The sequence below is a fragment of the Colobus angolensis genome, unplaced genomic scaffold, assembly GCF_000951035.1.
Source record: "Colobus angolensis palliatus isolate OR3802 unplaced genomic scaffold, Cang.pa_1.0 Scaffold142, whole genome shotgun sequence".
Lineage (NCBI taxonomy): Eukaryota > Metazoa > Chordata > Mammalia > Primates > Cercopithecidae > Colobus > Colobus angolensis.
The window spans coordinates 3766598-3772737 of record NW_012114511.1 but is presented as its reverse complement, the minus strand read 5'-3'; positions in this window follow the sequence as shown (position 1 = coordinate 3772737).

The window sequence follows — 6140 nt, the reverse complement described above, 5'->3', positions numbered from 1 at the left end:
TGCCAGCTGCCTTGTCTCCGTCATGGAGTTTCCCCGGCAGAGGGCAAGCAGAGGGAAAGTGGTTCCCAGCTGCCAGCTTCATCTAGGCAAAATTGCTTTCGAGCCAGCCCTGGCTTCCCTCAGTCCCTCCAGAGGAGCACATTCAGCTCCCCTGCAAAAAGGAGGCCGGGAGAGACACAGAAAAAAAGGGAACTTCCATGTCTTTCTCTCCCTGGCTGGGAAGCACTTGGCTTTGGGCTGCCACTCATCTTGTAGATGGGGAAGATTAATACTGATCCTCTTGAGATTACAGAAGTCTCTAAAATGAACCCTTGGGCAGAGCTTTGTCCAAGAGAGATGCTCGTAGGAAAGCCCTGGATCTGAGTGCGGTGGGAGGGAAGAGGCAGGTCTCAGCAAGGACAGAGATCCCTGGATCTCCTCCTGCTCTCCCACGAGCTCTCTTCTGAGTGCATTCTTCTGTCCAAAAAGATAAGAAGGGTCATTTCCAGGCAAATGGAACAGGGTCAGGGAGAAAGCAAGAGGAGGAGGGAACTATTGGGTTTTGACCTTGAGCAAAACAGGAGAGGTGTTGATAGTGTTAATAGTTAACATTTACCCACAGTGTGTCAACCACTCTTCATGTGTTATCTCATTTAATCCCCCCTCAGATAATCCTACTGTTATCTCTGTTTTAGAGATAAGGAAATTGAAGCATATGAACTCCTCAATAACAACTCCCAATTAATGAGAGAGTTGGCCAGCTTGGGCAACATGGCAAGACACCCCTGCTACCAAAAATACAAAAATTATCCAGGCATGGTGGTGCATGCCATAGTCCCAGCTTCTCAGGAGGCTGAGGTAGGGGAGGATTGGTTGAGCCTGAGAGGTCGAGGCTTTGGTGAGCCGAGATCGCGCGCGCCACTGCACTCCAGCCTGGGTGACAGGGTGAGACTCTGTCTCTAAAAAAAAGAGAGCTGGCCCAGCACTCTGTAGACATTGCCTCATTTATCCCACATAAACCAATGAGATGAAACCATTATGACCGTTTTATTTTGCTTTTTTTAAAAATTTTAGGCCGGGCGCGGTGGCTCAAGCCTGTAATCCCAGTACTTTGGGAGGCCGAGACGGGCGGATCACGAGGTCAGGAGATCGAGACCATCCTGGCGAACACGGTGAAACCCCATCTCTACTAAAAAATACAAAAAACTAGCTGGGCGAGGTGGCGGGCGCCTGTACTCCCAGCTACTCGGGAGGCTGAGGCAGGAGAATGGCATAAACCCGGGAGGCAGAGCTTGCAGTGAGCTGAGATCCGGCCACTGCACTCCAGCCTGGGTGACAGAGTGAGACTCCGTCTCAAAAAAAAAAAAAAAAAAAAATTTAATTATTTTAAATTTCTTATTTTTTTTTTAACACATACTAGAATGAGAATTACTCCCATTTTCTACAGGTGAAAACTGAGGTTCAGAGAAGTAGGGAACTTGCCTGTAATCATGAAGTATGTAAATGGCAGACCAAGGGCTCAGAATTTGGGTCTGTGTGACTCCAGAGCACGTGTGCTTGTCCTCTTTGCCCTGCTGTCTCCCGACTCACCAAGGCTTCTTCACTGCCCCTAGGGCTCCTGCTCAGATAGGCTGAGACCACAAAAATCTGCCCACACCTACATTTCCCTAGTGCTCCACACACAGAGGAAAACTTGGCCGCTGTTCACTTTGTTTTGTTCACACTTGCCACCAGAGCATGTATGGGGCGTGGACAGATAGGCATGGGTGATACGGGGCCCTGTGTCTTGGGACTCTGGCTGTCAGCTGGCCTCTCTCTCCCAACCTGGACTCCAGAAGCAGGAGGAGACTTGAGAGGTCTCTACTACCCTTCCGAAGCCTTGAAATTTTCCCAAGAGACCAAGATGTCTCAATTGAACAGCCTCAGGAGATCTCCTGAAGACCCAAGGAGGTGCTTCTTGGAGAAGAGGCTGGAGAACCCAGCAGTTTTTTTGTTTGATTGTTTGTTTGTTTGACACCACGTCTTGCTCTGTTGCCCAGGCTGGAGTGCAGTGTTACCATCTTCACTCACTGCAACCTCTGCCTCCCAGGTTCAAGCGATTTTTCTGCCTTAGCCTCCTGAGTAGCTGGGACTATGGGCACGTGCCACCACGCCAGGCTGGAGTGCAATGGCGTGATCTTGGCTCACTGCAACCTCTGCCTCTGGGGTTCAAGTGATTTTCCTGCCTCAACCTGCAGCTAGGACTACAGGTGTGCATCACCATGCCCAGCTAATTTTTTGTATTTTAGTAGAGACGAGGTTTCACCATGTTGGCCACGCTGGTCTCGAACTCCTGACCTCATGATCCACCCACCTCGGCCTCCCAGAGTGCTGGGATTATAGGCATGAGCCACTGTGCTTGGCCAAAATGCAAGAGACACTCCCCAGAACGGGCTCAAACCACCCATCTCCGGAGTTGGAGGCAAGCACACCAACTGACTGCACCATACAAATGGTTGCTACTTTTTATATTTTTAGTAGAGATGGGGTTTCACCATGTTGGCCAGACTAGTCTCGAACTCCTGACCTCAAGTGATCCACCCGCCTCGGCTTCCCAAAGTGTTGGCATTACAGATGTGAGCCACCGGGCCCGGCCGAGCCCAGCAGTTTTAATCAGGGAGACCTCGGCCGGGTGCGGTGGCTCACACCTGTAATCCCAGCACTTTGGGAGGCCAAGGCGGGTGGATCACGAGGTCAGGAGGTCAAGCCTATCCTGGCTAACACAGTGAAACCCCATCTCTACTAAAAATACAAAAAATTAGCCGGGCGCGGTGGCGGGCGCCTGTAGTCCCAGCTACACGGGAGGCTGAGGCAGGAGAATGGCGTGAACCCAGGAGGCAGAGCTTGCAGTGAGTGGAGATCGCGCCACTGCACTCCAGCCTGGGCGACAGAGCGAGACTCTGTCTCAAAAAAAAAAAAAATCAAGGAGACTTCTCATCTATCACTGAAGGCCTTTAACCAGCCTGGCTCCCATAGCTCACAGAGCTCTTCTGCATGGTGATAGGAACATGACTCCAAGGCTCCCACCCACGCTGCGGGCCTGAGGGGGTGGGAAACACTTGAAATCCTGAGTCAGAGGAAGGGTTCCACTTCACTTTCCCTGGAACAGAAAGCCAAGGATGCAGCAGTCTGTATGGAGAAGAAGGGGAACTGGAAAGTGAGAAAGAGTAGTGCTCACTTCCTTCCCTACCACCTCTTATTTTTAAAACATTTTATTTATTTATTTTTTATTCCACCATATGTGATTCATGCTCATTGCAGAAAATACATGTGATGGAAATAAGCTTCGTTAGTTTGAGTGTTTCTCCTTGTTTTCTCTCCTCTTACCCATCCACAAAAGGTTTCCAGCTCAGAATTCATGCCCACTCCCAGCTCCAGGAGTCTGCTCTCAGCCATCCCCAGTCCAGCATCTTTTGTAATACAGAATCAAAATGAGTGGGTGAGGGTGCTGGTTGGAGACAGAAGGAGATGGAGAACTAGAGAGGCTGAGAGAAAGAAGAACTTAGACAGAGAGGCTAAATCCATCTATATGATAAAGAACAGCGAAGGGGAAGAGAGAAGGGAAAGAGAGGGGGTAGAAAGGAAAGGTTAGGAGGAATTTTATAGAGTACAGTATTGCTTTGAGGCATTAAGTAGACACCCTATAGTTTTCCAAGTCAAGATTGGATTTATTTTTGTTTTCTGTCTCCAGGATCATAATTCCTTTTTTTTTTTTTTTTTTTGAGATGGAGTTTCGCTCTTGTTGCCCAGGCTGGAGTGCAATGGCGTGGTGCAATGGTGCGATCTCCGCTCACCACAACCTCTGCCTCCTGGGTTCAAGTGATTCTCCTGCCTCAGCCTCCCGAGTAGCTGGGATTACAGACATGCACCACCATGTCTGGCTAATTTTGTATTTTTAATAGAGACAGGGTTTCTCCATGTTGGTCAGGCTGGTCTTGAACTTCCGACCTCAGGTGATCCTCCCACCTCAGCCTCCCAAAGTGCTGGGATTACAAGCGTGAGCCACTACATCAGGCCAGGATCATAATTTTTTATTTGCAGCTCCATGGAAAGCCTTGACCATGTAGACATTCAGAATTTCTTTGGGGTTCCATACAGGAAAGTACAAAATATTGTCATTTGACAAATGAAAGAAGAGACTTGAGTATTTATCATGATTTCTTTACAATTATGATTTAGTCTAGAAAAATTCTGGCTAACAAATGCAAACAGAATAATAAAATTATGAAATCACCCTTTGGCCGAGTGCATTGACTCATGCCTATGAACCCAGCACATTGGGATGCCAAGGCGGGTAGATCAATTGAGGTAAGAAGTTCGAGACCAGCCTGGCCAACATAGTGAAACTCCATCTCTACCAAAAATACAAAATTAGCCAGTTGTCATGGCGTGCGCCTGTAGTCCCAGCTACTCAGGAGGCTGAGACAGGAGAATCGCTTGAACCTGGGAGGTGGAGGTTGCAGTGAGCCGAGATCGCGCCATTGTACTCCAGCCTAGGTGACAAGAGTGAAACTCCATCTCAAAAAAATAGAAAAACAAAAAATAAATAAAATCACCCTTTTAACCCCTAATGAGATAATAGATTTAGATAAGGATCATTGATCATTGGAAATTTCTGTAACCATTGCATGAAAGGTATAGGGAAACTGTGTAATGCCAATGATACTTGGACCCATCAATCAGTCTGGGTTTTTTCAGAGATAGGGTCTCCTATGTTGCTTAGGCTGGAGTGCAGTGGCTATTCACAGGTGCAATAATAGCTCACTGTAGCCTCAAACTCCTGGGCTCAAAGGATCTTCCTGCCTTAGCCTCTTGATTAGCTGGGACTACAGGCACCTGGCTGATTAATTCATTTTAACATCACGCACACAAAAAGATAACTACCCAAGAGAACTGAAAGCATATGTTTGTACAGAAACCTGTACATAATGTTCACAGCAACAAGTATTATTCAAATAGCTAAAATATGGAAACAATCCAAATGTCCATCAACTGATGAATGGATAAATAAAATGTGGTATATCCATATAATGGAATATGATTCAGACATAAAGAGGAGTGAAGTACTGAGACACGCTACAAAATTGATGAACCTTGAAAACATTATGTTCAGTGAATGGACCCAGACACAAAAGGCCATATATTATTTAATTCTATGTATATGAAATGTCCAGAACAGGCAAACTGGTAGAGACAGAAAGTAGATTAGTAGTTGTCAGTGATTTGGGGGCGGGGGGGTGGTAAGGAATGGAGAGTGTCTGCTAACAGGTACAGGGTTTATTTTGGGGATAACTGTAATGTTCTGGAATTAGTGGCAATGGTTGTGCAACACTATAAATGTACTAAAACTCATTGAATTGTAGACTTTAAATAGAGAATTTTATGTTATGTGAATTATATTTCACCATTTAGAAATCCCATATAGGAAAGTAAAGAGAGAGAGAAAAAAAAAAGACCCTAAAAATTACGTGCTTCTTGTTATGTTGCAATACGAAGTGTATAGCATTACCTAAAAAGTGAACCCAAGTTGGATCCAGCCTCTGGGTATAATAACCAGTTTATGTGAAATTGATGAGATAGAAGGATATATTGAACAGAATTATAAGGGGGGAAACAATGCGATGTGTACAATTCAAAAAGTGAGAAATTCTTCAGGACAAATAACCTGGTTTCTTCAGTAAATAGATAGCAAAAGAAACTATTGTGGCTGAAAAGAAACTTAAAAGACATTGACCAAATGCAAAGTGGTCTTTTTTGGGTTCTGATTCAAGCAAAAGAGCTTAAAAATACTTATGAAGATATACACTGAAGTATTTACAGATGAAATTATATAATGTCTGGGATTTGCTTCAAAATAATCGAGTGTGTGTGGGTGAGGGTAGGGAAGAGGGTGTTATAGAAAAAACAAGACTGCTGTGAATTGATCATTGTTGAACTGGTTGATAGATACAGGGAGGTTATTACATCATTCCCACTACTTTTGAGGACATTTAAGATTTTCTACAATAAAAATTATGAAGCTTGATTAGCCACAAAATGGATATTTAGAATTTATTTTTAGAATTTATATATGTGTGTGTGTGTATATATTTATATATATATATATATATATATTTTTTTTT